At 37.8% G+C, this 17,668-nt stretch overlaps 1 protein-coding gene across 8 annotated transcripts in view; it reads left to right on the plus strand.

Moving 5' to 3' along the window:
- CDK19 (cyclin dependent kinase 19) overlaps window positions 1-17,668 on the plus strand; it is a 171,079-nt gene that overhangs the window by 40,068 nt on the left and 113,343 nt on the right. For 4 of the 8 annotated variants that reach the window (XM_032408069.1, XM_032408067.1, XM_032408068.1 and 1 more), the window contains exon 2: window positions 1,948-2,009. The exons of 2 other annotated variants lie outside the window; for them this stretch is intronic. The gene's annotated coding sequence lies outside the window, so the exon portion shown is untranslated. Of the gene's footprint in view, window positions 1-1,947; window positions 2,010-4,600; window positions 4,635-4,872; window positions 4,915-17,668 lie in introns of those variants that run through there. 2 more of the 8 variants (XM_032408071.1, XM_032408070.1) reach the window with 2 other exon arrangements.

Here is a 17,668-nt window from a genome sequence, read left to right on the forward strand (position 1 = left end):
TAGGAGACTTTGCTGCCATTATTGTTTTATCGGGTGGGATTTTATCTGTTTGATTTTTAGAAATATATGAAACATGCACATAGTTCCCGTGTCTCACATCCTGTCAGTTAGTTTAGACTGTCCCAAGTAGCACTTTAGAGGAGGGTGCAGTCTATAAGATTGCTTTGGGATTTGGGGGAAGATAAATCTGAGGCAGATAGTGCTGGGCAAAATGCTAAATTAGTAATATGATACAATCCCCTCCTGGGGATGGTGACCTTTCTGGCTGCCATTTAGCCCTGACAGCTACTCTAGGCTCTTCTGGCCAGCTCAGTCTTTTTTGCTTTGGGCTTCCTTCCTCATCCATTTCCCCAAATTCCTTGGCTTGGCACTCTGCATTCCCTCTATATGACCACTTTTTTTTTTTTTTTTTTAAGATTTTATTTATTTATTTGAGAGAGAGAGAGAGAGCAAGCACAAGCAGGGGGAGCAGCAGAGGGAGAGGGAGAAGCAGGTTCTCCACTGAGCAGGGAGCCCGATGTGGGGCTTGATCCCAGGACCCTGGGATCATGACCTGAGCCGAAGGCAGATGCTTAACCGACTGAGCCACCCAGGCGCCCCTATATGACCACTTTTATTGTTAATTTAAGTCAAATACACTGATGTAAATTCTTACAAAATATAGCATCTTGTGATTTTTAAAATCTTACTTCTTTTGATATTCAATGTAAATCTGTGAGATGGTGAAGGAGCCCTCATTGAACAGCTCTGGTTGTACTAAGAAATTAAGTGAGCTGCCTGATGTTGCAAAGCAACAGAATGATTTATCTGGAACTTGAACTCAAGCCACCTGACTTTAGGGCCAATGTTTTGTAATACTATGTTTCTTTCTTGACATACCATGTTTTAAGACAACGCTTTGTTTCTTCTTTCCTAATTATTTGATGACATTTTTAAGGTTTTCTAAATATTACATAAAGATAACATGTGCCCCTCTTTCAAATTTAATAGCTTGTAAAATTTATCTGATTCCTGTTCTCATACCCGAGCTGCATTTTGCAGTCTTATCCCTGTCGTTTGAAAAGAATGAGATGAAATCTGAGTTCTAAATATTTTACCTGATTACATACTTAATTTTTTACATGGATGTTTTCTGAAAAGCTTTTCATGTTTCGTGCTTATATTTATTTTATAATATTGGAACAAGGTAGATTTCCCCCTTACTGCCTAGCATATGTAGTACCTTGCTCATTTCAAAATTACTGTCAGACTTGGCATTAGAATATCTTTTCGGTTCTACTTTTCCCTTTTTCCTCTACCTTGTCCTCTTCCAGGTCTGTTTCTAATTGTTTTTCTCGTATATCCCCAACAATCTCATGTCCTAAGAAGGAATTTACCTTGAGCTGTAGGGTCTATGACACTCCATTTTGTGAAGAATATTTTTCTACTTAATTTCTTTTATATTCCTTATGTGTGTATTGGCTCTTTACATAATTTTATTATTTATTTATTTATTTATTTATTTATTTATTTATAAGTAAGTAAGTTCTATGCCCAACATGGGGCTTGAACTCATCACCCTGAGATCAAGAGTTGCATGCTCTACTGACTGAGCCAGCCAGGTGCCCCATCTCTCACATAATTTTAAAAATTAAATTGTTACTTTGACTACATATGAATTCATACTTTGTTTCTCTTTTAGTATTTCAGAGAGTATAAATCATTTCTTTTGGTGAGAGTATAAATTAAGGCTCCACTTCTGCTTTTTTTCACGTAATTAGCTACATAATATATAATGAACTCTGAATATTATCAATATATTGTTGATGTGATCACTGTCAAATCTAAAATCCAATTTCCTTGACAGATATGTAGACTTGTGATAGGCATTTGGCATTTTATGTTTTGGGCAGTGTAACTTTAAATCTACATAAACTTCTCTGCCTTTTGCCTCTGCTGTGTTCATAGATACCAGGAGGGCTTCGTGTATGGACCTCAAGCGTTGGAGGTAGCAGACTTTTCAGCAGAAGGTAAAGCAGAGTGTTGCCTTCTGGTGTCATTGTGTGTGTGTGCTGGGGTGGGTATGTGACAGGTGAGAACTCTTCACAAATGTCATCAGAAATAATTTATAATGATACATTAAATAATTCACAGAATTTAAGGCCAACTTGTATAATTTTATTCAGTATTATTAAAATCCATACCAAATAGAAAACTTTAGATAGAACTAAAGACTAAATGTCACCCTCTGCTGTTAACAAAACAGTAGGGGTGGTTAAGAAAAGAGCATTAGCATAATGTGCAGTATCTACTGTCTAGCTTTCTCAGACCTAGCTTCATGATGATTTCTTCCTGGGAAGTTGTCCAAGTCATTATTCATCTGTTGTATTCTTCCCTGCTGCTCCTTTGCTGAAAGATTGCTTCACAATAGAGACAGCCTAGTCCATGACTCATGGCTAGAGGATAGACATTCTTGCTGTAGGTCCCATGTGCCAGAAATGTTAGTTTCCAGTATGTTAATTACCTCTCTTTTCAGAATGTGTTAATATGCTCTTCTCTCAAGTTAGTTCTTGTTTCAGTAGAGAAACAAACACATCCCACATATTTGTAAAATATGTTTTTATAGAGACCTTCTTAATGAGTTACTTTTTACGAAAATAACGCGACACACCTTTCCTGGGTAATGCTTCTTTGATTTTTTTTTTTTTTAAATAGAAACATTTTGCCTTATATGTGCCAGATATTATAGCTACTACTTTCCGTGACCTTGTAAAACCATTTATGAACTTTCTTCAGATGATACCTGTATAGAGGTTTTTTGTTGTTGTTGTTTGTTTTGTTTAAAGATCTATAGCCGCTAACAAAATGTATTCTTAGACATAAAGTTCATAATGTGGCGTTTTTTAGAGAGAAATCTGAATGGGAATTAGAGGAATGGTTCCCTTATGTCTTCTGGAGATTTTATTTGTAGTGGCTGCACATTATACCTTATACGCGGGTTGTATACCGTGTGCAAAGTCAACATAGTACATATATATAGATATATATATTAGGGTGATACATATTTATTACATTTCTATTCTGTGCCCAACACAGACTCCATCTTAAAATCAACCGAGTTTAACTGTTTCTTTCACTTCCTCCTCTTCAGAGAAGCTTCTTTTATTAACTGGGAGATAGTTAATGAGAAGGTAGATGAGTTTCAGACTGTTTATTGTGGTTAACTACAATGGTACCTCTTAGGCCCTTTCTCCTTTCTTTTACTCTTTTCAGTGGCCAGTTGGAGGATATTTTCTATTTACCAGTATATTGGAAGTAATTTCCTGAAGGCCTGCTCATGCTTCATTTTCAGGCCACTTGGCTCTACAGCCTTATATTTGCTTAACTCTTCTGAGTGTGGTATATTTTGTTACCAATTGAGAATCTCAATAGATTATTCTAAGCACTAGTATAAAAGATATAAAAGATATAAATGCTTCTATCAAAGCAGAGAAAGACTCTCCTCCCCAGGTCCTCACCCCCCAGTTTCTGTGAGAAAGATGTGATGAAATGGATGGCTCTTAAAGTATTTTTTCAAAAATAATTGACTCTATTTTTTAGAGCAGTTTTAGGTTTACAGAAAAACTGAGTGGAAAGTACGGAGAGTTCTCATATATCCCCTTACTGCCTTCCCCTTCCTATAATTAATATCTTGCTTTAGTGTGGTCCATTTGCTGTAATTGATGAGCCAGTATTGTTATATCATTATTAATTAAAATCCACACTTTACCTTAAAGTTCACTCTTTTCGTTGTAGATACTCTATGGGTTTGACAAATGTACAATCACATGTATTCACCAATATGATATCATAGAGAATAGTTTTCTTGCCCTGAACATATCCTGTGCTCTACCCATTTATCCCTGGCTCCTTTCCTTTGAGCCCCTGACAACCACTGATCTTTTCCTGTCTCTATAATTTTACCTTTTCCAGAATGGCATAGTTGTAATCACACAGCATGTAGCCTGAGATTAGCTTCTTTCATTTAGTAATAAGCATTTTAGCTCCCTCCATGCCTTTCCATGGCTTGATAGTTCATTTCTTTTTAGTGCTGAATAACATATCATTGTCTGGATATACCATAGTCTATTTATCCATTCACCTACTGAAGGATATCTTGATTGCTTCCAAGTTTTGGCAATTATGAATAAAGCTGCTATGAACATTCATGTGCCGATTTCTGTGTGGATATAGTTTTCAATTTGTGTGGGTAAATACCAAGGAGTGTAATTGTTGGATCATATGATAAGAGAATGTTTGGTTTTGTAAGAAACTGCCAAACTCTTCCAAAGTGGCTATATCATTTTGCACTTCCACCAACAATAAATGAGTTTCACTGTTGCTTCATATCCTTGTCAGCATTTGATCTTCTGGATTTTAGCCATTCTAATAGGTGTATAGTGGTATCTCATTTTGTGTGTTTTTTTTTTTTTTAAAGATTTTATTTATTTATTTGACAGAGAGAGACACAGCGAGAGAGGGAACACAGGCGGGGGGAGTGGGAGAGGGAGAAGCAGGCTTCCTGTGGAGCAGGGAGCCCGACGCGGGGCTCCATCCCAGGACCCTGGGATCATGACCTGAGCAGAAGGCAGACGCTTAAGGACTGAGCCACCCAGGTGCCCTTCATTTTGTGTTTTAATCTGCAACAGTCTAATGACATGTGATGTTGACCACCTTTTCATATGCTTATTTGTCATCTGCATATCTTCTTTGCTGAGATGTCTTTTGCCCATTTTAAAAGGGGGTTATTTGTTCTCTTACTGTTGAGGGTTTTTTTTGTTTGTTTTTGTGTTTTAAGTAGGCTCCATGCCCAATGCAGAGCTTGAACTCACGACCCTGAGATCAAGACCTGAGCTGAGATCAAGAGTCAGACACTTAACCAACTGAGCCACCCAGGTGCCCCTCATTGTTGCATTTTAATAATATTAAATTGTATATTTTGAATACCAGTCTTTTAACAGATACATATTTTGCAAATATTTTCTCCCAATCTGTGGCTTGTCTTTTTAGTCTCTTAAGTGTCTTTTGCAGAGCAGAAGTTTTAATTTTTAGTCAAAAGTCATCTCCAAACTCAAGGTCATCTAGATTTTCTCTTCCATTATCTTATAGGAGTTTTATTGGTTTGTATTTTCATTTAGATCTATGTTCCATTTTGAATTAATTTTTGTGAAGGGTGCAAGGTCTGTGTCTAGATTAATTTTTTTGCATGTGGATGTCCATTAGTTCAAGCACCATTTGTTGAAAGACTTTTTTTTCTCTAATGCTATCCTTTGTTGCTTTGTCAAAGATTATTTGAATATACTTATGTGGGCCTATTTTTGGGCTCTCTATCCATTCTATTAATCTATTGGCCTATTCTTTTGCGAATGTTACCCTGTCTTGATCACTATAGCTTTATAGTAAATCTTGAAGTTGGGTAATGTCAATCTTCTGCTTTCTTCTTCTTCTTCAATATTATGTTGGATATTCTGAGTCCTTTGCTTTTCTGTGTCAACTTGAGAGACATTTTGTCAATACCCACAAAATAACTGGCTGAGATTTTGATTGGGATTTTGTTGAATCCATAGATCACATTGGGAAAAACAGACATCTTGTCAATATTGGGTCTTCTTAGGCACATGCATGGAATATCTCTTCCTTTATTTAGATCTTTTTTGATTTCTCTCCTCAGTTTTCCTTGTATAGATCTTGTACATGTTTTGTTAGATTTATACCTAAGTATTTCATTTTTGGGGGTGCTAATGTAAATGTTATTGTGTTTTTAATTTAAATTCCAACTTTTCATTGCTGGTATATAAGAAAGTAATTGACTTTTGTTTATTAACCTTGTATCCTACAACCTTGCTATAATAATTTATTTGTCCCAGGAGTTTTTTGTTGATTCTTTAGGATTTTCTCCCAAGGCAATCATATCATCTGTGAACAAAGAGTTTTATTTCTTCCTTCTCAATCTGTATACTTTTTATTTCCTTATCTTACTGTATTAGCTAGGACTTCCAGTGTGATATTGAATAGGAGTGCCTTGTTCCTAATCTTAGCAAGAAACCCATCTAGTTTCTCTTCATGAAGTATGACAATCTCGATAGATTATCCCAGTCAGTAGTATAAGAGATGTAATGTACTATTCATATTAGGTCATAGGAGGCCTCCTTCCCCTCATTGAAATTTCTATAAGAAAGATAGGATTAGGGGTGCTTAGACGATTAAACGTCTACCCAGGGTCCTGGGATTGAGCAATGGGCTCCCTGCTCAGCAGGGAGTCTGCTTTTCCCTCTGCCTCTTCCCCATCGCTCATGCTCTCTCTCTCTCTCTCTCAAGTGAATAAATAAAATCTTAAGAAACAAAAAGAAAGATAGGATTAAATTGATGGTTATAAAAGTATTTTAAATCATGGGATTCAGGTAGTTTTTCATATAATACCTTATATTTAGAAACTGCACATATTACTTAGTTCCTCCACTCTCTTGTGAACTTCCAAAGAACAAAGATTTTACCTCAATATATTATTATAACACTTGTAGGGTTCAGTAGGCACTACAATAGGCAAAACAGTTTGTTGAATGAAAAACTTAATTCTAGACTCTTACTGTAAACCTCCATTAGAAAGGAGATAGAAAAGGGAGATAACCAATAACATCAGTCCTCTAATCAATTAATCCATGAAATATTTGATTGTTAGTTGCTAGGTATTGTGATGGCTACAAAGATACACATGATAATGACATCTTGTTTCAGAAAACTTATTATCCATATAGGAAATGTTAATTTCAAATGTTATGTTCCATTTTTGCTAATATTTGCCAAAAACTCATATTCCTGTGTCACTTCCTACGCACTCTTTTTTTGGGGGTGAGGGGCAGAGGGGAGAGGGAGAGAGATAATCCTTTTTTTTTTTTTTAAGATTTATTTATTTTAGAGAGGGATCGGGGAAGGGCCAGAGAGAGTCTCAGGCAGACTCTGCTCTGAGTGCAGAGCCTGACCTGGGACTTGATTTCACAACCCTGAGATCATGACCCTGAGATCATGACCCGAGCAGAAACCAAGATTCAGACGCTTAACCAACTGCACCACCCGGGTGCGCCCCGCCCAGAAACAATCTTAAGCAGGCTCCACGCCCAGGATCTCACAACCCTGAGATCATGACCTGAACCAAAATCAAGAATTGGACACTTAACAGACTGAGCCACCCAGGCGCTGCCCTTCCCAAGCATTCAAATTGAAATGTCTATTCATGGACATCTTTAGTATTATTCTAAGAAAAGTTTACAATTTTGATGCAAGAACTGACAATTATTGAGCTTATAGCTGGACACAGTGCTAGGCACTTTACATATGTGATCTCAATTATCTTCAAAACAGTTGTGCAATGTTGTTACTATTATTCTCAATTTACAAATGCAAAAACTGGCAACCTGAGGGTACAAGTAACTTAACTTATTAACTGTGTGACTTAGTGTAACAGGTGTATAATTCCATATCCCATGCTCTCTAAGTCATACATTATGGAAAAATACCATACAAAGTGGTATGTGATGAATGTCATATGTATAATACAGAATTGTGCTTGGTGAATGCAGAGAAGAGAGCTTTGACCTTAGACTAAAGTGTTACAAATTTCTGGAAAGCTTTGTCTAATGGATAGGAATAATAAGGGGAAAGAGAGATCAGGGAGATTCATCACCGTGGTAAAGACAGAGGGTCAAAAATAGGAAGTATTTTGTGATTTGACAATATAATATAAAAATATAAGAAGAATTCCTGCTGTAGTAGTAAAATGCAATAGAACAAATTTTGTCTTTTATTTTTTTTAAAGATTAGATTGATTGATTGATTGATTTAGAGCACGCTGAGTGCAGAGCCTGATGGGGGTTTGATCTGAGGACCTGACCTGAAATCAAGACGTTTAACCGTCTGAGCCACCCAGGCACCCCTGTCTTTTATTTTAAATGAGAACTCCTATCCTCTATTTTTCTCTTAAAATCATTTCAACTGGATTTGCTGATTAGGTTTTGAGTATGAGAGAGTAGATCACAGAACATAACTCCCATGTTGTCAGTCCTTAACCTTATCTTAGAGCAATCACTATAGCAAATGCAGAGAGAGCAAAAGCTGGGGAGAAATGGAAGATCAAAGGAATCTTAAATTTTAAATCTCTCTCTCAAATAAATAAATCTTAAAAATAAAAAAAAGTCCGGTTTCTTTAATGTGGCTTACCTGTTCTGCTTGATCTGGCCCCGCCTCCTTCTTCAGCTTTATCTTGCTTTCCCCTATTCTAAATCAGCCTTACTGAACTTCAAATGCATAGTACTCTTTTGCCTGTGGTACATGCTATTCCCTTTTTCCAGAAGGGGAATAAGAAGAGATGAAGCTGTAGTGATTAAAAGCATAGACTCTGAAGACAGACTTCCTAAATCCAGGCAAATCCTGATCTGCCACTTACCTAGCTGTGTGATCTAGAGTGAGTTACTTAACCTCTCTGCTTTCAGTGTCCTCATCTATATGATGGAATGGCAATAGTATCTGCTTCACAGTATATTGTGAGGATTAAACAAGTTAGTATCATTGAGGCTTTTAAAGTGGTGCCTGCCTCAGACTAAGGACTATATAAATGTAGCTATTATTATAACTCTTATTATAAATGTGCTGTGCCATTGGATGGTATTAAATTTTGTTTTAAAGATGATTCAAGGATAACAGAAAAAATATGTTGTTTCCCCATAAATTATGAGTTAATTGGCTGGTTCTTATGATTGGTATTTATCTTTTTTCTTGGGTGAGCAGCAGCTTTATATTCCTAACTTCTTCTTCTTCTTCTTTTTTTTTAAAGATTTTATATGTCTGTTTGAGAGCAAGAGAGCACAAGTGGGGAGGGGGCGGCAGAGGCAGAGGGAGAAGCAGACTCCCCGCTGAGCAGGGAGCCAAATGTGGGGCTCGATCCCAGGACCCTGAGATCATGACCCGAGCCGAAGGCAGACGCTTAACTGACTGAGCCACCCAGGCATGCATATTACTAACTTCTTGTTTTTTAGCTTTTTAGTGACTAAAATTTGGCCTTAGGTTGACATTCTCATGAAATGGATCATTTGACAACATTGTTTACCTGAATTTTTATACAAACTAATTCAGGTAAACCTCCATGGAAACTTTTATTTTTTTTTATTTTATTTTAATTTTTAAAAGATTTTATTTATTTATTTTATTAGAGAGAGAGTACATGAGTGGGAGGAGGGGCAGAGGGAGAGGGAGAGAGAGAATCCCAAGCAGACTTCCCACTGAGTGCCGAGCCCGATGGAGGGCTCAATCTCATGACCCTGGCATGACAGCTGAAACCAAGAGTCAGATGCTAAGCCGACTGAGCTACCCAGGCACCCCCTCCATGGCAACCTTTAAAAAAAATTAATTCTTAATAACTAATACCTGACTTTTTACTTTATGATTTATGTGCCATGTTGATTAAAGTTTCAAGTAAAGTCCTTTAAAGGATTTCACTTTTTTCTTTCAAGTGTATTTCAGAGACTGTGGATTATAATGGTTCAAATGGTTTGGGATCTAGCAAGGATACTTACTGTATTATTAAATAGACTCTCCGAAAGGAAAAACTCTTGTTTCTCTCTATTCACAGTTCTACTTACTTAAACCCAACACTTCCCAGATGTGTGACTATTTTCTCATACTGACAAATTCTTCAACACCATCTGAGTATTCTACAGTTTAATCAATTATGACACTAAGTGCTTGAAGTTGGTGCAGACTCCACAGCCTAAGGGCTCAGTCCCACAAGACTGCCCCCAGCTTCAGACCCCCATAGAAAGTGGTGCGTTCCCAAGTCACCTACAATTTCTGTCCAACTCGACTACAAATTGGAGGTTCCTATGACACCATCTGCAAGTTCAATCATTTGCTAGAATGGCTCACAGAACTCAGGAAAACAGTTTAATTACTAGATTACCGGTTTATTACAAAGGATATATTAAAGAATACAGATGAACAACCAGATGAAGAATATATAGGGCTAGATCTGTGTCTGGAAGGTCTGGAGCACAGGAGCTTTTGTCCCCATGGAGTTTTGGGGTATGCCACCCTCCTGGCAAGTATATGTATTCTTGTTCATCCATCTAGAGCTCTTAGAACTCTGTACTTCAGAGTTGAGGCTTCATTATGCAGGCGTGATTGATTAAATTGTTGATCATTGATTTTCAACCTCCAGCCCTCTTCTTAAGGATGTGGGTGAGGTTGAGGGGTGGGGTGAAAGTTCTCATCACCTAGTTTTCCCCCTATTGACCAGGCCCCATCCTAGTGGTTATCTAGAGGCTTTCTAAACATCACCTCATTAACATAAACTCAGGTCTGGTTGAAAGGGACTTGTTATGAATAACAAAAGAGTTTCTTTCACTTTTATCCTTCTGGAGCTATTCCAGGAACAAAAACCAAATATTATAATAAAAGATGCTTCTATGCTCTAAACACTTAGGAAATTACAAGGGTTTTAGGAGATGTGAGCCAGGAACCTTGGAGGAAGACCAAAATACATATTTCTTATTCTATCACAATATCACATTTTCTATTATCACAGTAGTTAAGGTCAGCCAGGAAAACATGGAAAACCTAAATTTTATCAAAAGAAGATTCCTTAGTGGTCTAGGTTTGGCAGAAACTTAAGTCATATGGTGAAAAACTGATATATATTTAAATTTTAAGTGTTGATTTTGAATCTTAAAAGAGGACTTCAGCTGCCTCCCTTTTGACTCAAACTTTTTAGTTGGGTTTTTCTTTCCCTGTTTGTCTCTTGGCTCAGGCGGAAGACCTTGAGGGCAGAGCATCCCCTAATGGGAATCAAAACTACCCCCTGACGCAATAAGGACTGCCCTGAGCCTGTAAGACCCCACTTGGTATTGACTCCATGACAATGATCCATTTGACCTTCACTGACTACCTGCGTGTACCCACCCACCTTTGTCCCACGTTTTCTTTATATAAACCTGGAAGTAGTTTCAGCCCTTTGGAGACTGTCTTTGAGAGGCTAGTCTGCAGTCTTCCGGCTGTTGGCCTCACAGAAATAAATTCCTTTGTTTTACCACACTCATCCTGTCTCTCTGCCTTTGGATTTTGTCAGCTGCGAGTGGCCAAACCTGGTCTATTTGGGACCCCTGGAGCCAGGTGCTCTTGTACCCCAGTGCCCTGGCTATAGTTTTGACTGTTAATTTCTTTTGAGTATTTATTTTTCATTGAGACTTATGATCTGAGATGATTTTGTGAAGACTGAAATATGAAATGTACCTAAAGGAACAAGTTGTTGATCTAGTTCTATTTGATCTGACAGTGCTGGGTTCGAGAATGACAAAATATTCATATTTTTCTCCTTTCCTTCTAGAAGGAGATAGCTGCTTTCTGGTAAATTTTTAGATATGATTACTTTTCCATTAAAAAGTATTGGTATTTGCTTGTGACTATTATTTTATCTTCCGGAATATTTTACTTTTGTCTTTAGAAAAAATATATATATTTTTAAAGATTTTATTTATTTATTTGACAGAGAGACACAGCAAGAGAGGGAACACAAGCAGGGGGAGTAGGAGAGGGAGAAGCAGGCTTCCTGCTGAGCAGGGAGCCCGATGTGGGACTCGATCCCAGGACCCTGGGATCATGACCTGAGCAGAAGGCAGACGCTTAAGGACTGAGCCACCCAGGCGCCCCTAGAAAATATATTTTTTTTAAGAAGGTTTTTCAGATTTTCTATATGCTGAAAATATTTTTTAAGTTTATCAAGACTAATAAATATGTTTATTTCAGTGCAACAAATGTTTAGTTTCTACGATTTGCAAGACACTTTGTTAGCTCCTAAAGAATATAGAGAAATGTGTAAGATAGTCTCCTTCCTCATTTGGGAATTGGGAAATAAGACATGAGTCAATTCTAAGTAATTCTAATAACAAAGTAGAGTATGTTACAGATCTTGAGAGAGTTTGAGCAAAGTGCATGTTCTACTGGTCCATGCTCTTGCAAAACATCAGTAGCTGCCAAATATGACCAGCTTTCCTCTATTCCCTCCTGTTTGACTTTGCTTCTATGCTTTTGCCCAGCTTTGTTTTAATACTTGTCTTTTGGCTTCCATATACAACTTCCTTATTTTTCTTTTAACTTTCTAATTGCGCCTATTAGTTATTTTCCTCCTCAGTTTTGTTTTATTAAGAAAAGTTTTGTAGGGGCGCCTGGGTGGCTCAGTCGTTAAGCGTCTGCCTTCGGCTCAGGTCATGATCCCAGGGTCCTGGGTTCGAGCCCCACATCGGGCTCCCTGCTCAGTGGGAAGCCTGCTTCTGCCTCTCCCACTCCCCTGCTTGTGTTCCTGCTCTCGCTATTCTGTCTGTCAAATAAATAAATAAAAATCTTTAAAAAAAAAAAAAAAGAAAAGAAAAGTTTTGTAAAAGCAAAGAAGTTTGGGGATGCCTGGGTGGCTCAGTCGGTTAAATGTCTGCCTTCGGCTCAGGTCATGATCCCAGGGTCCTGGGATTGAGTCCCACATCGGGCTCCCTGCTCAGTGGGGAGTCTGCTTCTCCCTCTCCCTCCGCTTGCCGCTCCTCTGCCGCTCCCCTGCTTGTGCTCGCTTGCTCTCTCCCTCTGACAAATAAATAAAAAATTAAAAAAAAAAAAACCAAAAAGTTTAAACTGTAGAACAATGAACATCCACATACCCTCCACCTAGATTTCAGTTTTGTTATCATTTTTCTGTATTGCTTTATCTCTCACTTTGTATATGTGTGTGTGTGTGTGTGTCTTTTGTTGCTGTTGAACCATTTGAAATAAATTGCCAGTGTCATGACATGAGACCCCAAAATACCTGAACCTGTATCTCCTGAGAATGAGGATATTCTGCATAGCCATCATAAATTATCCTCTACTTAAGAAAATTAATAAAATAAAAATTAAAAAATAAAATTAACAATGATAAATTGTCTAGTCTATAAATTAAATTTTCACTGGTGTCCCACAAATAAACCTTTTTAGCTGTTTTTCTTTTTTTAAAGTAGGCTCCATGTCCAGTATGGAGCCCGACGCAGGACTTGAACTCACAACCCTGAGATCAAGACCTGAACTGAGATCAAGAGTCAGATGCTTAACTGACTGAGCCACCCAGATGCCCTGACTTTTTAGTTGTTTTTATTTGAACAACAGTCTAGTCGGGATTTTCATGCACACTATGAGTTGTTACATGTCTTGAATAGACTCCCCCCTCCCCGCAGTCTACCTTTTTCTTTTTTTTTTCTTTTTAGGAGCCAGGCCAATTTTCTTGTAGAGTGTCTCACATCTAGATTTGCCTGTCAAGGTCTTTTGAAAGTTTCTCTTCCTGTAGCCTGTTGGAGGGTGGCATTAATTAGAGGAGGGCTTACCAACCCCAGTGGCATGGGTGCTGTGAATGGGTTATGGGTCCTATTTTTTTTTTTTTATAATTTTTTTTACAGTACATCATTATATGGGTCCTATTTTTAATCCTCTAATATCTTTTTTTTTTTTTTAAGATTTATTTATTTATTTGAGAGAGAGAACATTAGTGGGAGGGTTAGAGGGAGAGAGAATCTCAAGTAGACTCTGCCCTGAGCATGGAGCCCTACATGGAGCTCGATCCCATGATCATGAGGTCATGACCTGAGCTGAAACCAAGAGTTGGACACTTAACCGACTGCGCCACGCAGGCACCCCTAATCCTCTAAGTTCTTTGGCCATCAGTGGATTTTGGGGCCCTGGAAGCCTATGAGTCCCTTCACCTCTGCTGTGAGCATGGTTAATTTCCCTGGTAGGTTGGTGCCATGATATGAAAGAGCAATGGCTACCATCTTCAGCTCTTTTTTTCTTCTGAGCACTTTCTCTTGTGATCACATTTACTTCTATGGTTTTAACAGTTGCTGCCGTAGTGATGTTTTCTTTTCCAAATTCCGTTTCTGTTATTTCCTTTTTTTCATCTTCTTCTGGCTATCTAGTAGCCACTTCAAAATCACCATGTCCAAAATGAATTTATTCTCTACTTATGAACTGGCTCATTGTCAGTATTATTTGTGGGGAAGGGGAGGGTGTAGAAGGTACAGTGTAAATGGCTTTACTTTCACTGAGACAACACTCTGGCTTAGAAACCTCAGTCATGTTTAGAGGCTTCTCTGGCTGTTCAGCTCTTTCTCATATACATACACAGATGTGCATACACATTTATGCATCAAGTATTTCTTTAATGCCTTCAGTGTGCCTATATATATTTGGCTATGGTAGATGCGTCTATCTCTGGAATGCCTCTTGCATACATTCTTTCCATTCTTAACTATATTTACTCTGATTTTGTCCTTATCAACCCTTTCCAGAACTTTTACACTATTTGCCCAACCTCTGGTTTTAAATCCTCTGATCCATCCTGCACACGGTCTGCTTGTTGGGAGTATCTGTTTGATCATATGTTTCTCTTGCTTAAAAACTTCTGATGGTTTCCCATTCATTATACAGGAAAAATGCCAACTTATTAGCATACCATAAAGACTATGCTAATTCTACTTTGCTCTTTTTGTGCTATTTCATCTCGTGTTCCAGTTATATAAGTCTTATATAATATCTTGAATGTAGCATAGATTTTAATCTTTAGACTTTGTCCATACATTTCTGGTGTCCATAAGGCCCTGCCCCTTCTTTTTTGCTTAATGGAATCCTACTCACCTCTCAAGGTCCACTCAGTTGTTCCCTTTGAAACTTACTTACCTGATAGCCTTCTGTCTATCCCTTTCACCAGAACCAAAGCCTTTGCATTCTTTATCTGATGTACTTTGCATATGCATCTGCTGTCGTGCTTATCAGATTGTGTCCATTGCTGGTGTGCCTCTCAGTGTGAAGGTTCACAAGGGAAAGGATCATCTTGTTCTTCCTACTGTTCCTGAAGCCCAACACAAGGCCTGGCACACAGCACATGCTTAGTAAAATATTACCAAAAGGACAGTGTGGCATTCTTGCTATATTACCCTCTGTGGCAAGCCAATCTGATTTGAGATTCAAGAATGCTCCTAGGAAGATAATATTTTATATTAACAATTTGGTTTATATGAAATATTTGCTAATGATTGCTTTCTGTGTAATACAGTCCTGAATTATTTGTTTTAAACTTAACGCTTTGATGCCTTATGTCTTAAAGTATTACTGCAGGTGTATTTGTTTTAATTTTTTTTTTAAAGATTTTATTTATATGACAGAGGGAGACACAGCAAGAGAGGGAACACAAGCAGGGGGAGTGGGAGAGGGAGAAGCAGGCTTCCTGCCGAGCAGGGAGCCCGATGCAGGGCTCGATCCCAGGACCCTGGGATCATGACCTGAGCCACCCAGGCACCCCTATATTTGTTTTAATTAAAGTAACTTCTGAGCAGTACAAATCTGCCATAATAGGAGTTTCTGAAATTTTATCATTTTAGAGCCTTTGAATTAGTAAATGTTTATTTGAATTGGAATTCTTAATGAAGGACACAGTATAACATGAAAGGTTGTTTTCCAGAGAAAGAGATACATTGATCAGTTTTTAAGAAAACCTGAATAAAGGTAGTCTTTCTAAAGAATGAAGACAAAACGATAAACTGTTGTCAAAATTCCATGAGTAGATGAAATGTTTGATAGATGAAGACATAAAAAGGGTGCTAATACTATTTTGAATTTTTTTATTAATAAGGGGAATACAAAATAGAGTAACTTGTGTTACAGGTTTTTAATATTTCAGAATTATTTTAAAAGTCTGTTATTATTTAAACAAAAAAATTTCCTGATAATTAAAAATATTATGGTGTTGAACTGTTTATGAGTGAAATGGTGTGGTGTCTGGGTTTTGTTTCAAAATAATCAAGAAGGGGGTAGGCAGTGGAAATAAGACTGGCCATGTGTTGATGATTGTTGAAGCTGTGTGACAGATACGTAGAGTATCACTGTATTTTTTTGTTCAGTTTTGGAAAATTTCATGATAAAAAATTTAAAAATATTATGGTATTATATAATAAAGGAAAGCGTTCCCAAATAAAGAATTGTTATTATTAGGCTGGCTGAATACTGAGTTCATGATATTGAATAACTCAGAATGATACCAGCGTGAAACTAAGTGATCTTTTTTGGTTTTTGTTTTTCCAAATTTTTTATTCCATAACAGGAAAGCTCTTAATCTGTTAAGCCCAATCATCACATATTAAAAGAAAGGGATAGGATATTGATTTATGTACACATTCTTGAAGAAAAGTTTGTTGGTAAGACTCAGGTGTCATATTGTTTGAAGAATGTCTTATTGATAACACCTAACTATAAAAACTGGTAATATTGTACCATCTTGGATACTATATCTCTGATGATTTCATTATTTGAATTCTACTCTTAAGGTTTGGAAAAGGAAATTTGACGAATTCATAGAATAGTTTGTCTTCTTAAGGGATGTGAGAGAGAAGTGTTCAGAAATTGTTCTGCCTTTTGTCTTTTCTTCCTTCTCTGTCTCTCCCCCTACCCCCCTCTTGCCTCAAGTTCTTTTCTAGACACCAAGAAGGTCATCTTTGTTCTACTTCCTCTAATTCAGTATCACGTATGTAGGCTCAAGTCCTTTCAATCTGAAACTACTATGGTAGTTCCTAAGTAAACATTTTTAGGGCATCTCTCTTTTGAACTTCTCAGATATTTTCATTTTTGGTTGGAGTTTTTCTTTCTATTGAAAAGAATCATTTGTGAGCTGAAGGGCCTCCTGAGATCTGCCCAAGTCTTGTTCTTTGTGGTATCATCCTTCCCATCAGCAAGCTCAGAACCTCAGACTTCTCCTTGATTCAGCCTTCTTGATCTTCACTATTTGTTAACTTGGTCCTGCCAATTTCCTTTTTAGAATGACTGTCACAAGTGTTCCTTCTTTTCTCCAGTCTTACTGTTACCTCTCTGTTATGGAGAATGTTGGACTTGGAACTGGAAGATTTTGTCTCAGCTCTGCTTCCGGCTGCTCGCCTCGCTTCTTCATCTTTAAAATGAGGAGGGCTTGGGCGCCTGGGTGGCTCAGTTGGTTAAGCGACTGCCTTCGGCTCAGGTCATGATCCTGGAGTCCCTGGATCGAGTCCCGCATCGGGCTCCCTGCTCGGCAGGGAGCCTGCTTCTCCCTCTGACCCTCCCCCCCTCTCATGTGCTCTCTCTCTCTCATTCTCTCTGTCTCAAATAAATAAATAAAATCTTAAAAAAAAAAAAAATGAGGAGGGCTTAACAGGGTCGTCTTATACCCGTTTTGGAGCTAACATTCTATTATACGAATCCAGGTCCTTACCTGCTCACACTTACATTGCAGTCACCTTCTCATTGTTTTTCATACCTCTAATTCAGTCCTTCCTAATGAGATTAATCTTCATACGTAACTTTCATTGCCTGTAGAGTAAAATCTTATATTTCCTGGTCTGCATTTATTCACGCCATCATCTCTCTGGTTAGTGGTGTTCTCATTTACACAATTGGACAAAGTGGAGACTCCATCCATCTTCAGAGTCTTCCTTTCTTTCACCTACAGAATCAAATTGTTTACTAAATTCTGTCAGTTCTGACTCAGAAATGCCTTTTGAATCCATATTTGTTCTCTTCTGCCACTGTTCTAATCTAGTTCTTCATCTTCTCTTATCTGGACTTTTGACGC

This window comes from Phoca vitulina, unplaced genomic scaffold (genome assembly GCF_004348235.1).
Source record: "Phoca vitulina isolate PV1807 unplaced genomic scaffold, GSC_HSeal_1.0 scaffold9, whole genome shotgun sequence".
Classification (NCBI taxonomy): domain Eukaryota; kingdom Metazoa; phylum Chordata; class Mammalia; order Carnivora; family Phocidae; genus Phoca; species Phoca vitulina.